Source organism: Mobula birostris, chromosome 17 (assembly GCF_030028105.1).
Source record: "Mobula birostris isolate sMobBir1 chromosome 17, sMobBir1.hap1, whole genome shotgun sequence".
NCBI lineage: Eukaryota > Metazoa > Chordata > Chondrichthyes > Myliobatiformes > Myliobatidae > Mobula > Mobula birostris.
Window position 1 is genome coordinate 72,965,796 of NC_092386.1, and position 12,143 is coordinate 72,977,938.

Genomic DNA, 12,143 nt, shown 5'->3' on the forward strand with positions numbered 1-12,143 from the left:
ACTACAGATTGTAGCAAATCAGACATTTGGACTTGCAGCTAACATTTTAGCTGCTTCTCTATATCATATTTCTGTGAACATTAGTTTGAACTGTAAGCACAGAATTTGTGTGCATCTCAGTTTAGACCAGGGGTTCCCAACCTGAGCTCCACAGATCCAACGATTAATAGTAAGGGTCCACGCCATAAAAAAGGTTGGGAACCCCTGATTCAGACAAATGAAGTCGGAGAATCCATTCTCTGCACCTGAGTGAGACAGAGAATGTAAAAGATTGGATAATTGATAGTGTACAGTGGCTGTAGGGCCTCAGGACACCAAGAGCTGGGCACTTCTGAGTAGTTACAGCTTTGACTGCTTTTCTCTCATCCAACCAGTCTTCCACTTTTTCAACAGAATTATATTCGTTAATCACAATTTTCCATTAACAGATCCATGTCTTTAACCTTTCAATACCTTTCTAAGTCTTGAATCATATCACATAGTTATTAACTGTTAGATTTGGTGGCCGTTTTTGTTAATTACCATGGTGGGATATATCACAAGGAAAATATTGTTGAAAGTTATTGTGATGGCCGTACTTCTTAGTCTCACGTGAACTAAAAAAACGTATGAAAGGTTCTGAGAAAACCGCACAAACTAAAGTGTGAGGGAAAGGAATTTATTCTGGTTTTGGGTAATGAGCAAAGAGATTATGATACATCAATCAAAGAAACTTACTTAAGAGTCTCAAGGAAGACTTCTTGCAAACCATCTTGAAGGTGAGAACAACTGAACATCTATAAAAGACCACAGGAGAGCTGTTAGTAAAACTGGTACATGGTTGAACATTGATTATGCAATATTTATTAATCACTATGGATACCTTTTCAAATAATTATTTTATATTATTATTACAGTCAAAAGGAGCTAAAGATAAAGAGACTGCAGAAAGCTTACATTTGCATAGTCTGCAATACCTAGAGAGGTACATGTATCTGATTCTTTTTGACACTTATCTACACTTGGAGAAACCAGGAACATGGAAAAGAACCTTCGAAGAGTGGATGACTGAGGTAAGAGATCAAAGCTCAGCATGGTTTCTGATTGTTTGAATACTATTACTTGGTGTTTGATTTGTGTTACATCATATGAATTCCTATTACCATGACTTCAAAATGGCAATATTTTCCGACTATGATATTTGTGGTATCTGATATTCCACTTTTTGCAAATATGAAATAACAAAAATACATAACAATTCTTACTTAAAGTAGATAAATTCTCTGGGTCCAATTGCATTGCACCATGGGCTGCTAAGGAAAATATGGATGGGAATTGCGGAGTTGTTGACATGGTATCCCTAACATTCACTGGTATAGATAGGGCTTATAGAAAATTTCAAATATTATGTTTCTTCAAAATATATTGTAGAAGTGTACCAGGTAATTATAGGACAGTCAGCTTAATCTTGCTTGGAAATAACGATAAAGAACAGAATTAGAAGCCTCTTGATGAATAGTGAATTTGTTAGAGAATGTCACCCTGGCAAGTTATGTTTGGTGTAGTTAAATGAAGCATCAGAATCAGAATCGGCATCTGTTGTGAAAGCAAGGAGGCAGTGCTGAGGCTTTATAAGACACTAGCGAGGCCACACTTGGAGTATGTCAACAGCTTTGGGCCCTTAACTTTGAAAGAATGTGTTGTCATTGGAAAGAATCCAGGGGAGGTTCACGAGGATATTTCCGGGAATGAAGAGGTTAACCATATAACAATTACAGCACGGAAACAGGCCATCTTGGCCCTTCTAGTCCGTGCCGAACTCCGACTCTCACCTAGTCCCACCACCCTCCATTCCCTTCCTGTCCATATATCTATCCAATTTAACTTTAAACGACAACATCGAACCTGCCTCAACCACTTCTGCTGGAAGCTCGTTCCACACAGCCACCACTCTCTGAGTAAAGAAGTTCCCCCTCATGTTACCCCTAAACTTCTGTCCTTTAACTCTCAACTCATGTCCTCTTGTTTGAATCTCCCCCACTCTCAATGGAAAAAGCCTATCCATGTCAACTCTATCAATCCCCCTCATAATTTAAACACCTCTATCAAGTCCCCTCTCAACCTTCTACGCTCCAAAGAATAAAGACCTAACTTGTTCAACCTTTCTCTGTAACTTAGGAGATGAAACCCAGGTAACATTTTAGTAAACCTCCTCTGTACTCGCTCAATTTTATTGACATCTTTCCTATAATTCTGTGACCAGAACTGTACGCAATACTCCAAATTTGGCCTTACCAATGCCTTATACAATTTCAACATTGCATCCCAACTTCTATACTCAATGCTCTGATTAATAAAGGCCAGCATACCAAAAGCTTTCTTCACCACCCTATCCACATGAGATTGCACCTTCAGGGAACTATGCACCATTATTCCTAGATCCCTCTATTCTACAGCATTCTTCAATGCCCTACCATTTACCATGTATGTCCTATTTTGATTAGTCCTACCAAAATGTAGCACCTCACATTTTTCAGCATTAAACTCCATCTGCCATCTTTCAGCCCACTCTTCTAACTGGCCTAAATCTCTCTGCAAGCTTTGAAAAACTACTTCATTATCCACAATGCCACCTATCTTAGTATCATCTGCATACTTACTAATCCAATTTAACACCCCATCATCCAGATCATTAATATATATGACAAACAACATTGGACCCAGTACAGATCCCTGAGGCACACCGCTACACACCGTCCTCCAATCTGACACAGTTATCCATCACGACTCTCTGGCGTCTCCCATCCAGCCACTGCTGAATCCATTTTACTACCTCGATATTAATGCCTAACGATTGAACCTTCCTAATTAACCTTCCGTGTGGAACCTTGTCAAAGGCCTTACTGAAGTCCATAGAGACAACATCCACCACTTTACCCTCGTCAACTTTCCTAGTAACTTCATCAAAAAATTCAATAAGATTTGTCAAACATAAACTTCCACACACAAATCCATGTTGACTGTTCCTAATCAGACCCTGTCTATCCAGTTAATTATATATACCATCTCTAAGAATACTTTCCATCAATTTACCCACCACTGACGTCAAACTCACAGGCCGATAATTGCTAGGTTTACTCTTAGAACCCCTTTTAGACAATGGAACTACATGAGCAATACACCAATCCTCTGGCACCATCCCCGTTTCTAATGACATTTGAAATATTTCTGTCAGAGCCCCTGCTATTTCCACACTAACTTCCCTCAAGGTCCTAGGGAATATCTTGTCCTGACCCAGAGACTTATCCACTTTTATATTCCTTAAAAGCGCCAGTACTTCCTCTTCTTTAATCATCATACTTTCCATAACTACCCTTCTTGTTTCCTTTACCTTACACAATTCAATATCCTTCTCCTTAGTGAATACCGAAGAAAAGAAATTGTTCAAAATCTTCCCCATCCCTTTTGGCTCCACACATAGCCATCCACTCTGATTCTCTGAAGGACCAATTTTATCCCTCACTATCCTTTTGCTATTAATATAACTGTAGAAATCCTTTGGATTTATTTTCACCTTACTTGCTAAAACTGCTTCGCATCTTCTTTCAGCTTTTCTAATTTCTTTCTTAAGATTCTTCTTAAATTCTTTATATTCTTCAAGCACCTCATTAACTCCAAGCTGCTTATATTTGTAAGTACCTCTCTTTTTCCAAACCAAGTTTCCTATATCCCTTGAAAACCATGGCTCTCTCAAACTTTTAACCTTTCCTTTCAACCTAACAGGAACATAAAGATCCTGTGCCCTCAAAATTTCACCTTTAATTTACCTCCATTTCTCTATTACATCCTTCCCATAAAACAAATTGTCCCAATCCACTCCTTCTAAATCCTTTCGCATCTCCTCAAAGTTAGCCTTTCTCCAATCAAAAATCTCAAACCTGGGTCCAGTCCTATCCTTCTCCATAATTATATTGAAACTAATGGTATTGTGATCACTGGACCCGAAGTGCTTCCCAACACATACCTCCGTCACCTGCCCTATCTCATTTCCTAACAGGAAATCCAACACTGCCCCTTCTCTAGTTGGTTCCTCTATGTATTGCAGCTAAAAACTACCTTGCACACATTTGACAAACTCCAAACCATCCAGCCCTTTTACAGAATGGGCTTCCCAGTCTATGTGTGGAAAATTAAAATCTCCCGCAATCGCAACCTTGTGCTTACTACAAATATCTGCTATCTCCTTACAAATTTGCTCCTCCAGTTCTCGGTCCCCATTAGGTGGTCTATAATACACCCCTGTAAGCGTCAATATACCTTTCCTATTCCTCAATTCCACCCAAATAGCCTCCCTAGATGAGTCCACTAATCTATCCTGCCACAGGACCGCTGTTATATTTTCTCTGACAGGCAATGCAACGCCTCCCCCTCTTGCCCCTCCTATTCTATCACACCTGAAGCAACGAAATCCTGGAATATTTAGTTGCCAATCACACCCCTCCTGCAACCACGTTTCACTAATAGCTACAACATCATATTTCCAGGTATCGATTCATGCTCTAAGCTCATCCATCTTTCTTACAATGCTCCTAGCATTAAAATAGATGCATTTAAGAAACTCTCCACCTCTTACCCTCTTTTTATCCTTAATGGAGCAAACAACTTTGTTATCTTTTTCTTCCTTGTCCCCTATATCTTTGGTCTGAGTGCTCCTGATCTCTGTCCCCTGCCTATCTTCCCTCACAGACAGTCTACCTGCCTTCTCCATTTGTGAACCAACCTCCCCACTCCTAGTCTCTCCAATTTGATTCCCACCCCACAACCATTCTAGTTTAAAGTCACCTCAGTAGCCCTCACAAATCTCCCCGCCAGGATATTGGTCCCCCTAAGATTCAAGTGTAACCTGTCCTTTTTGTACAGGTCACACCTGCGCCAAAAGAGGTCCCAATGATCCAAAAACTTGAATCCCTGCCCCCTGCTCCAATCCCTCAGCCACACATTTATTCCTACTCTCACTGTTGCGTAGCACAGGCAGTAATCCCGAGATTACAACCTTTGCGGTCCTTTTTCTCAACTCCCTTCCTAACTCCCTATATTCTTCTTTCAGGACCTCTCCCCTTTTCCCACCTATGTCATTGCTACCTATATGTACCACGACCTCTGGCTCCTTTCCCTCCCACTTCAGAATATCTTGGACACGATCAGAAACATCTCGGACCCTGGCACCAGGGAGGCAAACTACCATATGGGTCTCCGGACTGTGTCCACAGAATCGCCTATCTGACCCCCTTACTATCGAGTCCCCTATCACAACTGCCCTCCTCTTCCTTGCCCTACCCTTCTGACTACAGGGCCGGACTCTGTGCCGGAGGCACGGCCACTGTCGCTTCTCCCGGGTAAGCTGTCCCCCCCAACAGTACTCAAACAGGAGTACTTATTGTCAAGGGGCACAGCCACCGGGGTACTCCCTATTACCTGACTCTTCCCCTTCCCCCTCTTAACCGTGACCCACTTGTCTGCCTCCCGTAGCCCCGGTGTGATCACCTGCCTGTAACTCCTCTCTATCAACTCCTCACTCTCCCTGACCAGACGAAGGTCATCGAGCTGCAGCTCCAGTTCCCTAACGCGGTCCCTTAGGAGCTGCAGCTCAGCGCACCTGGTGCAGATGTGGACGTCCGGGAGGCTTGGAGGCTCCAGGACCTCCCACATCCAGCACCGAGAACAACCAGCTACCTCACACTCATACTGCCCCTCTCCTCAAATAACAAGAAAAAATGAATACCAAACCCTCTTCGCCTCACCTGGTTCCGCCTAAGCCTGTTGAGCCGAAGCCCTTAAGCCTTCACTCTGCTCCCGGCTCACTCCGCAGCCTGCAAACTACGCTGCCCGCTGTCTAAGTGTTCCTTTTAAATCTTCTGCGCTTCACTGCCCAATGTCACACGCCTGCGTAGTCCCGCCTCTCTGAACGCCGATGAAAAAAACACGAAAAATTCAAAATTGATTCCTCCGCACTCCTGCTCCGACTCGCAGACTTCCTTCTCCGAATTACATATGAGGAGCATTTGGCAGCATTGTGCCTGTACTCACTGGAATTTAGAAGAATGAAGGGGGATCTCATTGAAACCTACCGAATGTTGAAAGGAATAGATCGGGTGGATGTGGAGATGATGTTTCCTATGGTGAGGGGTATCCAGAACTAGAGGGCACAGCCTCAAAATTGAGGGAGCACATTTTAGAACAGGAGTAAGGAGGAATTTTTTTTAGTCAGAGAGTAATGAATCTGTGGAATGCTCTGCCACAGACTGCGGTGGAGGGCAAGTCTGTGGGTATATTTAAGGTGGAAATTATCCCCTGATCAGTCAGGGATAAAAGGAGATGGTGAGAAGGCAGCTGTATGTGGTTGAATCGGATCCAGGATCAGCCTTGATAGCAGGACGGAGCAGACTCGATGGGCTGAATGGCCTATTTCTGCTCCTATTTCTAATGGTCTTATGCTGAAACTTGTTATTTTTGCAGCAGGAGTACAATGCAATACATAATAATAGAAAAAATACTGAATTGAATTAAGTATATATATGTTAAATCGTTAAATGAAATAAGTGGTGCAAAAATAGAAATAAAAAGTAGTGATGTAGTGTCCATGGGTCCATGTCCATTCAGAAATTAGATGGCAGAGGGGAAGATGCTGTTCCTGAATCATTGAGTATGTGCCTTCAGGCTTCTGTACCTCCTTCCTGATGGCATGACCTGGGTGATGGGGGTGCTTAACGATAGGCACTGCCTTTTTGATGCATCGCTCTGAAGATGTCCGGGATATTACGGAGGCTAGAACCCATGAAGGAGATGACTATGTTTACAATTCTCTGCAGCTTACTTTGATCCTGTGCATTTTCCCCCACTCCCCCATACCAGACGGTGATGCAGCCAGTTAGAATGCTCTCCAAGGTACATCTGTAGAAATTTGTGAGTGTTTTTGATGACATACCAAATCTTCTCAAACTCCTAATGAAATATAGCCATTGCATGCCTTCTTTGTAGCTGTATCAATATGTTGTGTCCAGGATAGATTCTGAGAGATATTGACAGCCAGGAACTTGAAATTGCTCACTCTCTCCACTTCTGATCCCTCTGTGAGGATTAGTGTGTGTTCTCTCATCTTACTCTTCCTGAAGTCCACAATCAGTTCTTCAGTCTTACTGACATTGAGTGCAAGATTGTTGCTGTGGCACCACTAAACCAGCTAATAAGTCTTGCTCCTGTACGCCTTTTCATCACCGTTTGAGATTGGTTGATAAAATTAAAGAAGTTGATAAAAAATATGCTATTTCTCCTAGCAAGGAGCTGTACAAACACAGAGTTGAACTCCAATTGGAACATAGCTTATTATTAACATCCTTGATCGAAAATCAATTAATGAGAACTAGAAGTGATTTTTATATTCGTAGTGATAAATCGGGTAAATTACTGGCTAACCAATTGAAATTTGATTCGGTTAAACATCAAATTACTAAGATCCGCAAACAGGATGATACTTTCACAGTTGATCATGTTAGGATAAACCAAACCTTTCAAGAATTTTATACCTCTTTATATCATTCTGATTTTCCTCATGATTCTAATTTCATGCATGATTTTTTAAGTAAATTGAGTTTTCCGAAACTATCTCCCGAAGATTGCCTATCATTAGAAACTTCCATTTCAGAGGAAGAAATAATAACTGCAATCTCATCATTAAATTCCAGTAAAGCACCCGGTCCCGATGGGTTTACAGTGGAATTTTTAAAATTTTTTTCCTCCATTCTTTCTTCTAAGTTGTCTAGAATATTTAAGGAAGCAATTAGTTTAGGTAAATTACCACAATCGTTTTATGAAGCCTCTATTTCCTTAATTCTTAAAAAGAATAAAGATCCTACGGATTGTGCATCCTACAGACCGATATCTCTTCTGAATGTAGATTCAAAAATTTTTTCAAAAATTCTAGCTACTAGACTGGAGAAGGTGTTACCTCAAATTATTTCCATGGATCAAACCGGATTCATTAAAAATCGCTATTCATCTTTTAATATTAGGAGGTTAATGAATATTGTTTATACCCCCTCACTTACTACCCCGGAATGTATTATCTCATTAGATGCTGAGAAAGCCTTTGACAGAGTTGAATGGCCTTATTTACTTAATGTTCTTGAGAAATTTAATTTTAATTTGACATTTATATCTTGGATTAAATTGTTATGTTACTCCCCGGTAGCCTCGGTCTGTACAAATAATTATAGATCTCCTTTTTTTCGTCTTTTTCGTGGTACTAGGCAAGGTTGCCCTCTTAGTCCTTTACTATTTAATATTGCTCTTGAACCTTTAGCAATTGCTATCCGTAACTCGCCAAATATTGTTGGTATTACCCATGGAAATGAAATACATAAACTATCATTATATGCAGACGATTTGTTGTTATATATTTCTAACCCGGAGAAGTCAATTCCTGCTTAGCTCAATTTAGTAACTTTTCTGGTTACAAATTGAATCTTAGTAAGAGTGAATTATTCCCTTTAAATAAGCATGTACCTATTTATGGACGTTTACCATTTAAATTGGTTACTGATTCATTTATATACTTAGGGATAACAATTACCAAAAAATATAAAGATTTATTTAAAGCTAATTTTTTACCTTTAATTGATCAGATTAAACTTTTATTTACCAAATGGTCCCCAATCTCTTTGTCTTTGATTGGTCGGATTAATGCTATTAAGATGATCATTTTGCCTAAATTTTTGTATATATTTCAATCGGTTCCAATTTTTATCCCAAAATCTTTTTTTGATAACGTGGATTCAAAAATTTCCTCATATATTTGGCAGAATAAAAATCCTAGGTTAGGTAAAAGATATTTACAGAAATCCAAGAAGGAGGGGGGACTTGCCCTCCCAAATTTTAGATTCTATTATTGGGCAATTAATATTTGATATTTAAAATTTTGGTTACAAGATTTGGACACATCTTTAAACCCTCATTGGGTAAATCTTGAATCTAATTCATTACAAGGGTTTTCCTTGGGTTCGGTTTTAGGAACTTTACTTCCTTTTACTTCTTTTAAATCATATAAACAAATGAACAACCCAATAGTTAAACATACTTTACGTATATGGTTTCAATTCCGAAGATTTTTTGGGTTTAATCAATTCATTCTAGCAAGTCCCATTATATCAAATTTTCTTTTTCAACCTTCCATGATGGATCAAGCTTACTTTGATTGGAAAACCAAAGGTATAATATCTTTTCGCGATTTATTCTTGGATAACTGTTTTATGTCTTTTGATCAACTCTCTAATAAATATAACTTACCCAGATCTCACTTTTTTAGATATTTACAGATTAGAAACTTTTTAATTACTGTCTCTCCTAATTTTCCACACCCATATCCAATGGACACTTTGGAAAAAATCTTAGACTTAAATCTTTCTCAGAAAGGTGTAATAGCAATTGTATATAATATAATTATGAATTTATGTCCTGATGCCTCTAATAAAATTAAAGCTGACTGGGAAAGAGAACTTGAGATTAATATACCGACTGAAAAATGGGAAAAAATTCTTCAGTTGTTGAATTCATCCTCTGTATGTGCTAAGCATAGGTTGATACAGTTTAAAGTAGTTCACAGGGCTCATATGTCCAAAGATAAACTATCTCATTATTACTCTTCTATTAATCCAATATGTGACAGATGCCAGTCTGAGATTGCTTCTTTAACTCACATGTTTTGGTCATGTCCCTTGTTGGAGAAATATTGGAAAGATATTTTTGATATTATTTCAACGGTCCTAAATATAGACTTACAACCTCATCCAATTACTGCTATCTTTGGATTACCAATGATAGACTCAAATAATTTAACCTCTTCATCACGAAGGATGATTGCATTTCTTACTTTAATAGCTAGAAGGTCCATCTTGTTGAATTGGAAAGAGATCAACCCTCCTACAGTATTTCATTGGTTTTCACAAACTATGGTGTGTCTGAATTTGGAGAAAATTAGAAGTGCAGTTTATGACCCTTCTATTAAGTTTGAAAAAATTTGGAGGCCATTTATTCAGCATTTTCATTTGATGTAATTTGATCATTTCCAAACTGGTTTTATTTCTCTGTACTGTTGTCGGAGGGGAATGGAGGCGTCGACGCTGAGGTTTTCTTCTTTTCCATTTTTAAGTTGTTAGTTTTGCCCAAGTCTTTTAGTTTAGTTTAGTTGTTTTTTTTTCTTTTGGGATGGGTTTTTTTTTCTTTTTTTTGTCTTTTTCCTTTTTTTTTTGCTTTATATTATCCGTGATCAGTTCTACATGTATGGGAGTTTTGGTAATTTCCACTATTTGGTTTTGCAATTACTCTTTTTTTAAATGTAACAATACATCTCATATTATCTGTATTATTGCTATGTTTTGTTTCTATATTTTGAAATGAATAAAAAGATTGAAAAAGAAAGAGATTCTGCCAATAATGGGTGTATCATCGGCAGATTTATAAATGGCATTGAGCTGTCCCTAGCCACACAGACATGAGTGTAAAGAGTAGAGCAGTGGGCTAAGTACCCATCTCTGAGGTGCTCCAATGTTGATTGTCCACGAGGTGAAGATGTTATTTCTGATCTGCACAGATTGTGGTCTTCTGGTGAGGAAGTCAAGAATCCACTTACAGAAGGAGGTTCAGAGGCTCAGGTACTGGAACTTTTTGATCAGAACCGTAGGAATGATTATGATAAACACTGAATTCTATTCAATAAACTGCATCCTGACATTGGAATTTTTATTGTCCAGCTGATACAAGTCTGCATGAACAGCCCATGAGATTGCATCTGCCATAGACCTGTCATGGTGATAGACAAATTGCAGTGGGTCTAGGTCGTGCTGAGACAGGAGTTAGCCATATGTCACAACCATGGATTCAGCAGTGCAGCAGATATAGCAATTGCCCTCGTGAATATGCACATGCCAACTAATTATTGTTTCATGATGATGGTATTTAACTCCATTCTTCTCATCGTAGTGCTTGCTGAGACTTGAGCAATCTTTCGCTGCCTGCTTGCATTCAGCCTTGTCTGTGGAACTGGGCTGTCGAGTCAACTGACTCTGAAGACCTGCAGTATTCATCTTATTTTATTCCTTTCCAACCGCAGTTTTGGCTTCATTTTCCATTTGTGAGTTTTAGTTAATGGCCCTATTTGGCCCAATGTTTATTGTTTTCCCTCTAACTTGGATTTTCAAAAGGCTTTTGACAAGGTCCCACACAGGAGATTAGTGTGCAAACTTAAAGCACACGGTATTGCGGGTAAGGTATTGGTGTGGGTGGAGAGTTGGTTAGCAGACAGGAAGCAAAGAGTGGGAATAAACGGGACCTTTTCAGAATGGCAGGCGGTGACTAGTGGGGTACCGCAAGGCTCAGTGCTGGGACCCCAGTTGTTTACAATATATATTAATGACTTGGATGAGGGAATTAAATGCAGCATCTCCAAGTTTGCAGATGACACGAAGCTGGGCAGCAGTGTTAGCTGTGAGGAGGATGCTAAGAGGATGCAGGGTGACTTGGATAGGTTGGGTGAGTGGGCAAATTCATGGCAGATGCAATCTAATGTGGATAAATGTGAAGTTATCCACTTTGGTGGCAAAAATAGGAAAACAGATTATTATCTGAATGGTGGCCGATTAGGAAAAGGGGAGGTGCAACGAGGCCTGGGTGTCATTATACACCAGTCATTGAAAGTGGGCATGCAGGTACAGCAGGCGGTGAAAAAGGTGAATGGTATGCTGGCATTTATAGCGAGAGGATTCGAGTACAGGAGCAGGGAGGTACTACTGCAGTTGTACAAGGCCTTGGTGAGACCACACCTGGAGTATTGTGTGCAGTTTTGGTCCCCTAATCTGAGGAAAGACATCCTTGCCATAGAGGGAGTACAAAGAAGGTTCACCAGATTGATTCCTGGGATGGCAGGACTTTCATATGATGAAAGACTGGATGAACTAGGTTTATACTCGTTGGAATTTAGAAGATTGAGGGGGGATCTGATTGAAACGTATAAAATCCTAAAGGGATTGGACAGGCTAGATGCAGGAAGATTGTTCCCGATGTTGGGGAAGTCCAGAATGAGGGGCCACAGTTTGAGGATAGAGGGGAAGCCT

At 39.8% G+C, this 12,143-nt stretch overlaps 1 pseudogene; it reads left to right on the top strand.

Moving 5' to 3' along the window:
- LOC140211459 (uncharacterized) overlaps positions 1-12,143 on the top strand; it is a 177,496-nt pseudogene that overhangs the window by 92,276 nt on the left and 73,077 nt on the right.